We start from the raw sequence: 15,604 nt of genomic DNA on the forward strand, positions 1-15,604 counted from the left end.
GTTATCAATGCAACTGTGCCATATACGACATATCACGTGCTATTGATTTTTACTCGCGAGTCCCGTCTAATTAGCGAATTTCTTTCAACGAAATTGGAAAAAATCTCCTCACCGAAATTTGACCACCGATTATTATCATTAATCATTTTCAATAAAAATTTCGACACGATGAAAAATATATATTTATCATCTCATCATTTTTTATTCCACAATTTTATTTATCCTTTTTTTATCCTGCTTTTTTTATCTTGTCAATTTGTGCAAGGCGAGCAAGTTGATGCGAGACAAACAAGGAATTTATTTATTCTATATATACAACATTATTCATCAATTGGACGCAAGTTGATCGTACAGGGGCGCGTAGTTAAACAGATTAAGACCTTTTATGACTCCTGCTGAGATGTTGATGTATCGAGGCTCTCTCGAACGTGATAGATTCGTTGATAATTCTATACTCGATCGTTGAGTAAATCGGCCGAGAGAGGCGTATTGTATTATCCGGGCTGAATTATTACGCATAAAAGGAACGCGATACCAGTATCGCCAGATAATGTATCGATCGATTAAGCTTCTTCAATATCGGGAATACGCGGCTCTTCGATCTATTACGATCTTTTTAAGAAACGGCGAGCGATTCATTGGAATCGATATCGAAATTGATGGGCGATTTCCAGTTTGTGGAAAAGTGAAAAATTGGAATTGGAATTTACATATCGATCGAAATAAAAGAGTATACATTTTTTATACATATTTATATAAAAGTACTGTTAAACGATACGAGATATAATATATTATAATATACTATTCAAATTGACAAAGAAAGGCAATTAATTCGAAGTGAGATTTATTTTACGAATTAGTTGAGCGAATTTTTTAATTTATACAAATATTTACCACTTTTTTATAGAGAAAAAAAATGAAATCGATATTTCACTGTGACGACGATGCAGAAAATTGAAATCGGATGAAAGGAAAGAAAGGTACGCAATCTAGATTCGAGAGAACCGAGTAGTACGCGGTTGGAATGTCAGACCGCTTAGAAAGGCGTCAATGAATCGAATCAGGGTGAACGCACTCCTGCTGATTTTCAGGTCGAAAGTCACGGTCATTCCAACGAGGAGGAAGAAGGAAATACGACCTTTGATTTCAATTTCAATTTATATAATTAATTTAATTTTCTGAGACAGGACGCGTGCTCGAAAAATATTCCCAACGACCAATTTAAATTACGTTAAACTTTAAAATTAAAAACGAGAATTTAAACGAGAAATTAGATTTTATACGAGCTTTCCTAAAAATGAAATTTAATTCTTTTTTTCCCCCCCTAAGAGATCTTATTATAGTAATCAGAAAAGTTGCACGACAGCTTCAAGGAATAAAACTCGTTTTACTTATACACACTCGTAACTTCATTCTTTAAATAGTTCAAATAGATAAGAGATCATTCTTTCAAAAATACACGTCTATTAAAACAATTAAGTTACGAGATTCGTAAAATTATTGGAGAGAAAGATCGAGTCAAAACGAGCACCAATAGATCTGATTAATTAAACATCTGAATCGTATTATTCAACGACTCGTTATTCTACGAGATTCTAACTCATTACTTGTCCCAAAATATTGATTATAATTTTACAAATTAAAATATCGAGCAACTTAGTTATTACAACTATGATTTTAATTATAACAAACTATTCCAGTTTCAGAACACGTATATGTACACGTATACACGCACGTGCACACACACACACACACGTTCTATTATACGTAGTACGCTTGAACGAGCAGATGGTTTATTCAACAACTGCATATGACCGAGTACCAATCACGAAGCGGCTGCTAACGTTTTCAATGTACGCAGCGCATCGGGGCGCGAATTAAGAATCGAAAAAGAGAAAGAAAAAGAAAAGGTTATCATCGATTCAACGATTGTCTCTCGCGAGAATCGTGAGAGAGTGAACGCGATCGAGAACAAGAACGTGAAATGTTTTTCTTCAGCATACGCGGAGAAATTATACGGATGAAAGTTCTCTCCATACGATTTAAAGGGGGTCGTCGAGTCAGTGACGAGTTCACTTTCGAGAGAGTTTTTGCTAACCACGCATTGGCGGCAAGCGTCGCCAAGTCTGACGCTCCAACTGCCATCTTTTGATCGCTCGCTTATTATGCGCGCCTCGTGCGTCAATAACTTCTATTTGCCGCGTTGACAGTCATCGAATGACTCAGGCCTTTGCGCCGAGAAGTCTAATTTCGATAGCGATAGGTCGATTCAATCAAGACCCATAAATGTACGTTTATTTTTAAACAATGGAACAGGTTGTACGATAGCGATGATTTAATTTGATTCGATCGTGTGCTTATTGCACTTTTATTATCTCGTTATCGAATTGTAATTCATTCATGTTTCGCTGTTTTATTAATGGCATTTAACCAACCATCGCGTCGCGATGTTCAACGAGCTATCCTTTTAACTGTAAAGACTTCACTTTGCTCTTTTCTTTATTATCTAATTTTGAAAATTGTGTTATTAACTCAAAAATAAAGTTAGGAAACACTAGGATCGACGGAATCGAGATCAAACGTTTTTTGAATTTCCCGCCTCGGTTTGCCGCCGCGAATTTCAAACGGAAAGTTTCAGGTTAATTTTCTTTTTTCCAACGATGGACTAATTTTATTGTTCCGATCGTCCAGTCGTTACACTTTGAGTTATATAAACTGATAAATCGCTCGTGAAAAAGAATTTTAGATAAGATTTTTAATAATCTATCATTTATCTCTCTTAGAGAAGAATATATCGTTTTCCCAACTTCGAAACACCAAAAATTTTTCGATATTATTACTTCATTTCTATCGTTTCTTCCATAATCTAATTCACAACAGATATATTTATCACAACTTGTTATTTCGAATATCAGTATTTGTATTTAATCGATAAATTGAAAAAAGAAAAAAAGAACATTATAAAAATTCTTGTGCGCACGAGATTAGATATCGAGCCGCTTCAAAAGTAAATCTACCAGCGAGAAAATGAATAAGAACGAAACGTAAAAATTTCATTTAAAAAATTATCGATATACGAATTTTCAACGATTTTAAACACGGTATTTCAGCCTTTGCACGCACATGTATCTAATATACAGAACTTTTGAAAGATAACATTCTTCCCTCGCGACAACAGATGCACAGGTAAGAATGCAACGTCGAATACAATAGGCGAAAGAGAGCGTTGTTCCCCCTCCCTGCACCGTATCGTGTCCTACAAAAGTGTGTAGATGCGGTGGCCAGCATCGATTTTTCCCTAAGGTCATCTCTCGAAATACCACGTTACGAAATGATGAGGAGTACCTCTCGATAAGAGACGCGCATTTGATCGCATTCCTGCATTGTTCCCCAAAGCCTTTGACGCTCGATCGATCGGCAAAGATCTTGTGAAGAAAAAAAAAAAAAAAGGGAACAATACTCGAATGTACGGAATTTCTCAACGAAGGAAGATTTCGCGTGCAATTTTCTTTCGATACGAAATTGCGAAGAATATTGTTGGCCGATAAAATATTTATTCGAAGAAATTAAATAATTCGAAGAGATATTATGATACGTTGATATCGAATCAGTCGATTGATTCGAGTGGAAAATGTGAGAGATCGGGGAGAGTTATCGGGGGGAATTGTAATGAGAGATCGTGATCGATTAAGTCATAATTGACTTGAGTGATTCATAATTTTTTTCCCGTTGTTTCGATAGATAACTATACGTTACGATGTATTCTATCAGAAAGTAGTTCTTTTTCGTTTTTTTTTTTTTTTTTTTGCATGAATCGATAATAATACGTGCACGATCTTACGTAACGGTTGCAATGTAGGTCGCAGAAATTGTTAGAACGGGAGCCACTTGGAAGAAGTCTTCTTTCGTTTCTTTTCGTTCAAACACACGTTCAAGTATGTATCTGGTGATCTCGTTAATTTTATTAATTATTAACCAAAGAAATTTTGAATCTTTGCACTACGATATTTTATCACTTGTATATATTATTATATACTGCTTATTCCTCCATTTTTGGCAAACAAAAAAAAATGGAACGATATTTAAATAAGAAAAAAAAAGAAAAAATCCGATTTATTTTCATTAATCGTGCGATTGTTCTCCGGATATTTCCATCTTCTGAGAAAAGAGTATTTTACATATGAATATAAAAAAGAAGAAGAAGAAGAAGAAGAAAAAGAAACGATGATACAAAATCAAACGATTTTTTAACGTTTATGCAATTTAAGTAAAGAAAGACTCGGATGATGTAGCAGAGTTAATAATGAAACGTTGGTCAGGTAAACGCGGGACGTTAACGATGTAAAAAGCTGACTGAAATTACGTTGAATACCGTGTAAGAAACGTTAATATTTTCTTGCGCATCTAAGAAAAGTTATTTCCGTGGCCGGATGAAGTCGAGACGTTGGAATCTAATCGGAAAACATCGCACGTTGAAGGAAAGCCTGACTAACAGTTTCATCACCTCGCGCCTCGTGTTTTCTACGAGAGAAGATAAATATTTTATTTGCATGAAAAAAAAGAAAGAAATTTTCGTTCGAATAGGCGCGAAAAAAAGATCTGCCTCGACATCGAACTCGTTGAACTTGTATTCTTTTTAAAGCATCGAAGTGAACGAGCAGACTTGAATCGTGCATTTTCTTTCCGAAATCCCCGAGTTCATATCACTATATTGACATCGATTCGAGAATATCGAGTTTGCGTAATATTTTTCCGAAAATGAAAAAATTCGAAGAAACTTTTCCTTAACGAGATTTTAATCTTTGATTTCGATCAAAATAACAATCCTCAAACATTATATTAACGCCCAAACTATAATTACACTCCTAATTGTTACCATTTTCATCGTTTATTTCTTACTTTTCATCCGATATTAAAAAAACAACAACAAATTTCACGATATTATGAAAATCAAAGGACAAATTTTAAAAACTCATTGATCCTCCCCTAAACTGCTACCATTATTGAATCAATTAAGATAATTTCTCCTCCGTTAGGAGGAAAAAAGAGCTCGCCTTCCGGCGATCAGAAACCTCCATCAGATTCGTCCAACCGTGTTAACGATCCGCTTCTGAACAGTATTGGAACAGTGGGCGGAAATGGATCGACAGAGGAGATTAATTAGCGCGAGATCGCGAGATCGATGGAATTTGGGGCAAATTCATCGAGGGCGAGTTAAGATAGAGGGGTTGGGAAGGTCGAAGGTTAAAAGAGAGAAGCCGTTAAGTGAGAAAAGTTGCTCGAAGGCGAAATCTTTCCACGCGATCGTTGCCCAATCTCTCTGCCTCTTTCCCTCGTTTTTCAGCTCTTACGGCTTATTTTATCGTCAAATCGATCGGATTAAAAAAAAAGGGATATAAATTCTTTTACCTGTTGACGAGAAGACGAAAATTCGATTTCGGGAAATAAATAATTTTCAAGGAAATTTAAAAATTTTTTAAAATTTTAATTCTTTGTTAATCCTTCTCCACGCGTGTTTCTTTTTTTTTTATCATTAGCGCGAAACGAAAGCGAAATATTTAAACAAGAGGAGATGATTTTAATGTGAGGAGAAAGATTTTGTGTTATTGCGGTTGGATAAAAATAGCGTTTGGAATTTGCACTTTCTTCGTTGTTTCAATAGCAAAGAGGATATTTTTGTATGCACGGTGAAAGTTTTATTTTTGCTAGTTGTTGTAACGCTAACACGATGGAACGTGTTAATTGCAGAAAGAATTGCAAATAAAATTTTGCAGTCGTTGTGACAATGTACATGCTGCTTGGAAGAAGAATTTCTGCTATAATTTCCGTACCGTTTAAAATAATTCTTATTAAAAAGAAAACTTCCGAATTTCTTCTTCTTTTTTTTTTTTTATCTTTCAATGAGAAATTGAACAACCGTATCATTTTTCGTATTCATTTCAAAATTTATTATTTATTTAATTTATATTTTTAACACTTCAAACTAGTTACTTATTTCCAAATTATCTGGAAATAATTTTTTTTTAAAAGTTACAGCACACACAACGAGGAAATATTCCTTTTTTGCAACAATAATTAACAACGATTATTACGACTGAAAACAATCCCGTCCCTTTTGTTCCTGATCCATTCCATCCTGACCAGATATGCTCCCATTCATTTCCACCATTCTTCTGTGCACCGTTGCACTCGATGGATTATCACCCATCCAGCCACTTTTACAACGCGTGTAAAAATTCCATCCACGTTTCCCCCATAAATTCGACCTCCGTAAATTCGTCTCCATTACACAGATCGAGAGATCGATCAATCAAATGAAATTGTTTGAACGAACAACGATATATACGTGTACGCAAAACACTCTATAAAAATGCATCGAAAATATTCTATTATCGCGTACACGATTAAGCAATAAAGAGCGTTGGAAAAATAAATATAAGGAAATAAATATACGTTTATAGTACGAATAGAATGAACACGTGCCACGCTAACCATTAAAACTTAACGGCGCGTATATCCGCGAAAATCGAATATGGAAGGCGATATACCCGCCTCTGTTAAGCGTTAAATATAATTAATATCGGTCTAATTAATGTCCGAGGAACCGGCGGAGAAGATATACGGATCCATTGAGATTACGCAATTATAAAACAGCGCTGGAATATCGAATAATTGAGTTTTAAAGAACGCGATGATAAAAGGCATTAGAACGTGACGCGCGGTTATCTTCTATCTAGCGGGCGAAAAAGGAACGAGTGGTTAAATGAATTTTCCGTGACGTGTTGGTGTCGCTGTTGGTGGAAGGAAGCGCTACGCGCTCGCCAATCGAAGCTAGGCGTTTTCATACGCGTGTCATAATTCACAGTGAGTTTAGCGAGTTCACGATAAATTGCATTTCGACGCTTTTAATTTAATCGGCTCGAGTAAGTTTTATTCGAATAAAAGGAGAGATTTCTTTTTTTTTTTTTTATGGATCGATATGATTTCTTTCGAAAATACGAGTGATCGTGAGTCTAGGGATTAACCTTCGATGTCTGGAGACGAATAAGATGTTGTGTTCTCGTATCAGAAGCAATTTCGTACTACCTCATCTTATCTTGTAAACTAGACACGCTCAAATGAAAATATGTTAAAATACGTTATTACAAATTCCACATCAACATTATTATTCAAAACTTTTATGATAAAAAAAAAACTTACGAGAAATTTTATTTGCTTTATATTTACGATATATATTCGAAAGAAACGTTATTCCCGTTAATTAATAATTAAAATTGTAATTTTGTTTCGAACCACTGATTTCGTTCTACGATATTTTCATAATTTTCCTCATTCTTTAAAAGGAAAACAATATATAATAATAGGCTGTATTGCGAAGAACGAAAAAAAAAAAAAAAAAGAAAACGTAAAAATTTCGATCGAACAAATCCATCAACCAAATTCCATTAATATCCCCTTTCATCTTATGCCATTCTACAAAAGTTCAATAAATAATTGCTCCGTCTGTGTTTCCATATTTTTCAAATTAAAACATAATTATATTGCGGAAAATCGTAAATCATATTTTAAAGCGAGGAAAACGTAGAATTTCAATCGAATAATTGCACTTTCGCATGGAAACTCATCAAATTTCATTAATTTCTTCCTTCATCATTTATATATATATATATATATATATATATACAGTTAAGATATCGTCGGAGCATAGTCGAGATGTCTATCGTGCATTAACGAGCCTTCTTGCTAATCGCTGATACTCGTGCAACTTTTAATTAATTTTTCTTTCTTTCTCTCTTTCTACGTTTCGTTTGTAATTCGTTGCCTCGAGCAGACAGACAGAAGAAGAAGTTACGTCGAATGTGGAGAAGAAACCGGTGCTCGTGACTCAACCTACGTATTATCCCTTATATTTTCTATCGTTTAACGAGAAACCGTTTCATTAAATTCCCGAGTTGAATTTTTAATCGTCATTTCACGTACGAGTAAATAAAGAACGAATAAATCGTGTCTTAATAACAGTAATTGTTGCTTAATCTTTTTCCACGTACGTTGAATTTCCTGTTTAACTTTACATCCAAGATTTCAATCTCTCAATTCGAGCACGTACAAGATGAGATCAAGAAGAGAAACGACCAGGATCGAAGGATAAGTTAGAGAGAGAGAAGGAGCGTCTTTATCCTATTCTTCCTGGTAATCGGTACCACAATGGATACGAATGAGGAGGACGTGAATGAATAATTGTTTGCCTTTGACGTGTACTACGATAGGAGAAACGTTGGCCTTTACACTCGATATATATAATCGAGAACCTTTGAAATATCGGATTCTCGGATAATAATCGATCATTAAGCGCAATATGGCGGCAAGAATTTCGAATTGAATTCCAAGGTACGCTATAAATAAAGTTAGCGGGATCAATAACGACGAAGAAGAAGGAGGAAATTAATATTAAGCGCGACAAATGATGATGTCTCAATTTTATAATTGCAAATATACACGATTTATATAATACTCGTGTTATATATCGTGTAACAACAACATCGGATATCTCTCGAGAGACGACGATAGATTCTCGGTTTATTTTTGATTATTTTTCGCAAGGAAATTCTTATCGATGTAAATGGGTATATTTAGATTCTTTTTCGAATTAAAATAAGACGACCACGTGGTCGGATCATTGTATCAAAAATCTTATACGATTTAAGTCTCATTCTCATAAGACGCTATCCGTGTCATTAAACGTGTCTATCATTTTATATGCATATACGCGTGAATAAAAGGCTAAAGTCTTCCATTCTCACATAGTTTATCAACATTATTTGAAAACAATGTAATTAAAAATACACGAATATCAGATCCAGATGTTGAATAATAAAATGGTCTTATCCGTTCATTATTTTCTCAATTACAAGACGATGAAAATATTCAAATAATATTATTTTTCTCTCCACAATGTCGTAACAATTTTGTAATTTTTATTGTCCTGCGATTATTGCCGTGTGACACAGATAAGATTGAACAGTGAAATCAAGAGAGAATTAAAAAAAGAAGGAGGAAGGGAAACCCGAAGATACATCTCCTACTCGTTTTCTCATTAATATTAAATCGTGCGCACGGATGGTATCGCTGATGAAGCAGAAAATTCGTTATAAACTCGATGATGAACGAATCGAGCATCATCGAATTATTTTTCGAACGTATGATCCAGGCTCTCTTGTATAAATTACGTCATTAATCCAATTAAATCCTGGATGAAATTATATTTCCGCCTCGATCCAATTACCTGTGATAATTTCTGTTTCACACTTTTGGCAAATTGATACTTTTTTTCTTTTTTTCTCTCTCTCTCTTTTTATGCTCGTGGACCAATTAATCGAGCACAATGGATACACTAAAGAAGCTGATGAAACGGAATTATTCGTGTTTAGAAAGTTATAATGAGGATTGTAGCGAAATTGAATAGGAACAAAGGTCGTACGGAAGATGAAAGAGTTTATCGTTTATTCCTTTTATTCTTTTCACTCTCTCCTTCTCTCTCCTTGTTCTTCTACGGAAAACTTTCGATAAGCTTATTTCCATCGTCAAAGCGAAATTAAATATAGAAATACACTTTTACACCGTTTTTCTACCGTTTCCACTGTTGTTTCTTCAATTATAAAAACATATATATATCTTTCATTTATTCCTACGTTCTTTTATTCTTTCTTCTTCTTCTTCTTCTTCTTTTTTTTTTTGAGTTCTTCTTTCAACAAATCTTAAATTAATCGTTAATTAAGATTAATTTTTAAACGATGCTTCGATGCTAGCGCTAAAAAAGTTAATTCGTGTTTTCAAGAGTTATTCAATTGCGGAATAAGATAATTAACCCGATCTATTCTATCACACGCGATCACACGCGTTAAAAATGTTAAATTCCTAAGCAAGAAGGATTAATACTGGATTTGATTGACGGGTGTTCACGCGTGACTTCTAATATAGGCTGGCGTTCGTTTGCCTTTCTACTCGAGGCTCGTTTCGTGCATCGCAATTTCTGTGCAGAAAGCAGGCCCGTAAATAAACGGTTGCGTTTCGATCGATTCTCTTGGCACAGTTCTACGATGCGACCCTGTTGTCTGTGATACGTTATTAACGCATTCCATACCGCCCCGTGACCCTCATCGTGAACTTTTCATTCAGTGATACGTATATGTATCAAGTTGGAAAATATTTCTATCGAATTGTTAAATTAAATCAAGACGCGGTATAAGAGTCTTTAATTATCTTTTCGATCTATACAATATTTTTAACGAAGAGTAAATGAAGAGAAATTAAAGGAGAGAAAGAAAAATTATGTAAAATAAATATATTCTTCTTTTTATTGCAAAGAAAATGTTAAAAATTTCAATTTTTCATATATATGTACATTTCAAAAAGTATCGTTTAAGTTTACTTTTGAAATTTTATAAATGAAAAGTTGCGCGAAAAATGTGTTCAAAATTGCGATATCGATCCAATACCCGTGAGATATAGATTAGAACGATTAATTAAACGATTTATTAAAATTAACAAGGTATCCGCGCTTTCACAGGATGATCCGAAGATCATTCTGTAATTATAAGTTTCGATAACGACCGAGAGCTTATATACGAAGGAGCAGCAATTTCACACATCGATAGAGGTTTCGATATGCCGCTCGTTTTGGAGAGAGTGCAATGGATTAGCAGGAAGAACTGCAAGAGAAAATCGAACAGCCACGATACACACGTATATACACACACATACACAACATTTCCATTCGGATAACCTACTTTCGTTCCTCGGTATGTAGCCGTACCGTCTTCGGAAAGACGTGTCATCGTTTCCACGGATTTATGCTTTCGTAACATTGATCTGATTTGGGTGATACACTTTTGCGGTGATACACCAAAGGATATCCTCCGTTTCGCCGTTGAATATGAATAAGACGCGGTTTTAGGTTAGGGACTTTCGTCCTTAGAGGTTATGTAATCTTACGCGTGAATTTGTGCCGATGAAATGAATTTTAAATGAAAATAAATTAATTCGAATATGTGAAAAGTGAAATGATAAGTTTGAAAGAGATGTGTAAATGTGATAAATAAAATAAATATATATATATAAGTGTATCGAGTATTATAATTAAGCTACTTGTGTCATAATGGTCATTGGTTGTTGTAATGTTAAATATAATGGAAATATTATTGTGATAAATGTATTTGTTGCGAATGGCAATTCTTTTTGATTAATTTTATAATTAAATTTGAGATATAAGATAAATTGTTCTGTTTGATGGCTTCGGGATATTCTGATCGTTTTTATATAAAATAATATCTAATAGATTAAAAGAGAGACATAAAAATATTGATAAAAGCAATCATTGAAGGAATGTAATCGTTTTGAGGAAAATGAGGGAGACGATACGATTTTTCTTTTTTTTTTAAGCGAATAAAGTTTTATCCGTTTGGAAATGTACAGCTGTGAAAACCGATGAAAAATACATGTTCCTGAATAATTGATTTCGAAGATTGGCGATAAAAATTATAGGGGGAAAAATACCGACCTAGTTCTTAACTTTCTTCTCGGTATTATTTTCGTTTCTATATCCATATTCATTATTAATCATTGCTAGAATTGATTTTCCATTCGAATATAAATATATATATATTCAATATATTATCAACTTGTTTACTTGTCTTTGACAGAATATTTAAATTTCCATTCAAATTCAAGTGTATAAAAACAAGAAATACATGTTTGATATTCTATGACCACATATATGTACAGACATACATATATTTATGTACCGTATATGGCTACCCATTCGAGAAATCAGTGATCCTTAAAATGAGAAGCTGGGAAAGCACTTGGAATTGGAAGTAGTAGGGAAAACCACTGTATTGATGAGAACAGTAACTATACACTGACTACGGATAAAAATCTATGCAGGAATTAAAACTTATCAAGTGATCCAGAAAATACCAGTTTTATCAAAATAGAAATATAGAATTCGTTGGAATTAATATTACTGGTTTAAACTTTCTCGTGTCAATTTTTTTTTTTTTGGAATTACATTACTAATTTAAACGTTCTTGTGTTAATTTTCTTTACAGATTGGAACAGAAGTTTTTTTTACTTCTTCTTTTGTTTTTTTCTTCGTATCTTTTTAAAAACAGAAAAATTAATTCTTTGCATGCAAGCAGTGCACGACACAATGCATCACGTCGTATAAAGAAAAAAATGTGTGGAATAAATCTATGTTTGTATCATTACGCAATGACAAACATTTTTCGCGTAGTCATCGATAAAAAAAATATAAATAAATCACGATCGATCGAAAACGAAAGTAATTACATTTCACATTTTATTCAATGAACAAAATGTTATATGTCAAATAATTCGAATAAGTTTTAAATGGAAAGTAGCCAATCGCGATAGCGATTGGTGGTTGGCATTTAATGACTTCATAGGTGCTAATCGCACAAATGTTCCGCATTCTTTGAATCTTATTGCTTCGTTGCACGCTTTTGTGAAATATGCTAGTGTCATGAACGAATTTGTCTCGTAAATATTTTATATCGAATCAATATTACTATCTCATATTAATATTATAAGAACAAAGATCAAAATCAACGATTTAAAAATATTTTATTATACTTGATAATAAATTTTGCACACTTAACTAAGATTAATTTATCAAAATAAAGTACGTGAATATAATAACATACGCAATAGTATAAATTCTCTAAAGAAAAAATACTAAAATTCCTAGGGATATATTACTAGATATATATACACTAGATATTCTCACGCGAAAAAAAATGTGAAAAATTTTTCTGTCGCTAAATAATCACGATAGTCATCGCGATTGTATGCGTCACGGCGTGTGATCGAGGCCCTGGCAAAGTAAAATTCGATCGTAACAGCGAATCTGCTTTTCACTTTCCAACATTGACAACGATCTTTTTCCGGCTTATGAAGGAGAATGTATCTGTGAGAAAGAGAAATGAGATTTTGTTGGTTTAATTATTGAACGCGGCTCGCGATTCGCGATCTTTTTCCCCTAGGCGAATCATTTCGATCGATCGAAAAAAGTGGAATCCTAGGGGAATTAGTGGCAACGCTAACGCTAGAATAACTCCGCATACCATCAGACGTTCCATTCGCGGTCGCGCTCAACATTACTCACGTAACGTCCTTTCGGATAGTTAATACGTGTTACGTGATTCGAGCATGTACAGAGTGTCTAAAAATTATTGTCACGCGAAACAGCGATCGATTGGCAACTTTAATATTTTAAATTTCATTAATGGCGTAACTCGAAAATCGCATTGTACAATATGATGTAATTCGAAAATTTTAAATTATTATAAAAAATTATAAAGGAATAAATATTTATAAATAATTTATAACAGTTAGCTATTAATTTGTCAATTGTAATTTATATAAATTTTAAATTGTAAATAAATTATATTAAAATGATATTTCAAATATCATGTATCGTGTACGATACAATATTCATTTTATTTAATAATGTTTGAGTATTTAATATAGGTCAAAAATGGCGGCTCTTCGAATGTTAATAATTTTTTACGCAATTTAATGTATATATTATTTATGGTAAAATCAGAAATGTCAAATGAATATAGAAAAATGAATATAAATACAATAATTCTTGTTTGCTCACGTTGTGAAATGACAATGCATATTTATATCATAAATAACATTTTCTGATCTTCAACTTATGATTTTTTCGTAACTTTACTTTTTGTGACACGTATGGATTTGTTTCAATCGCTTCATTAATCGTACATTTTTATAAATATTTTTATTTATATTGCATTTTAAGAAAATATATAAGACTAAAAATATCTAAAGAAAGTAAAAGAAAGCTTATCGAAAACAAAGAAAATATCAAAATAGAGTCAATTAGATCGATAAAATTAAATTTATGTTTAAAAGAGCATGCAACAAGTCAATAAGCTCTTTATATTAGATTTTCACTTTTTATGGGTTTATACATAGTTATGGAATGAGAGATCGATTTCAACAGGTGGGCTTTCTAAGGTGGATTTACGCGAAAAATGATAAATGAGATGGAAGAAATTCGGAAAAGATACATCAATATACAATAAAAAAGCATTGATTATATCAAAAAGATTATAATATAAATAATATATATTATTATATTTTATAGAATATTATTATATTAAAAAAAAATTTTTTTTTAAAAATAATAATTATGTTACATAAAATTTTATCTCTTAATGCACTTACATTAAAAAATAATTGAAAAATAATTATAATTATTTAGAATAAATCATGAAACAGTTTGTTGATAATTAATATTTTCAAAATACACACAGTTGTTTGAAATAATACCAAATGATCATAGTTTCGTCAATGGTTAATGTATCTTTTCATATAGTAAACATAGTACCGTGATTCATAACAATATATCTACATGTCTCTAACTCATTTCCAGGATTCTATTACCACAAGCAAACCGCAATGACCGTTTCGATGTACTTACATATCCCGCACATGATATTCACTTTCATGCTCACGATATTGCTTTCAAATTTCTAATCGATGAATAGTTTGATCTCGTATTATTAAAAAAATTTAATGAAAAAAAAAAAAATAGGTAATTTAAAATGATTTATTTGAAAATTTATCTATTTTGAAAAATTATATGATAGTTTTTTCAATTTTTCTTGGTTAATAATTACCAAGAAAAAAATTTATAAGAATATTAATTATTAAATTTATCAATTTATTTAAATAATACATAAAAATAGTAATATATCAATATTTAAGGAATTATTTAATATAATTTTGTATTTTTTTAATATTTCATTTAATATCGTATGTAATTTCGAAATCGAATGACATTTTTATAATTATGATTTTAACAAAAACAATTTAGAATTGTATCATGTTATATAAATTAATTCAATTAATGAAGAAATAATATAACATTGAGGTTATGTTAATGCGAAAACAAGACGAAATGAATATTTATTTATATAATGTTTTATAAATAATCTATTTTTATCCAAATGCATTTTAAAAGAATTCAAAGAATATTTTGTAATTATCCGAATTGGGAAGTCATACTTTATAGGCCTTTTATATTTTAAATATCTATCATTAAATCACTATCACGATATAAATACTTAATTTTTGTAATAAAACCTCTTATTATAATATATTATCATTGAAATATTAATTAATTATATTTTATTAAAAAATTATTTTGTAAAAATTTAAGAATTTAAGTTCTCTGGTGTTTATATTTCTATTTTTATTTACAATTCTATTTAAAAAAAAACCGTTACTGAGGTCATTATCTGTTTATAAGTAACGTTCAAATATTATGTATCAGTCGGTAAAAGTAGTTTATACAAAATCATGCGGAAAAACAGTACAGTACGTATATACTGAACAAGGAATGTGATAGCACGAACCCTAAAGACCGAGAACGTGGTGAGAGTACGGAAACTTGGATAGCCGCCAATTTATACAACATCCAAACAGTCTAGCTATGAGGATTTTGCTCCTTTCGAGTTCTTTGACTGATTCAGTATAAAATAGAACGTAACTTGCA

The 15,604-nt window shown here is 32.1% G+C and overlaps 1 protein-coding gene across 9 annotated transcripts in view; it reads right to left on the reverse strand.

Annotated features, from left to right (window-relative positions):
• Positions 1–15,604, reverse strand: part of LOC107994917 (protein kinase C and casein kinase substrate in neurons protein 1) — a 52,905-nt gene that overhangs the window by 36,003 nt on the left and 1,298 nt on the right. The gene's annotated exons all lie outside the window — the stretch shown is intronic.

This window comes from Apis cerana, linkage group LG1 (genome assembly GCF_029169275.1).
Source record: "Apis cerana isolate GH-2021 linkage group LG1, AcerK_1.0, whole genome shotgun sequence".
In the NCBI taxonomy this organism is placed as follows: domain Eukaryota; kingdom Metazoa; phylum Arthropoda; class Insecta; order Hymenoptera; family Apidae; genus Apis; species Apis cerana.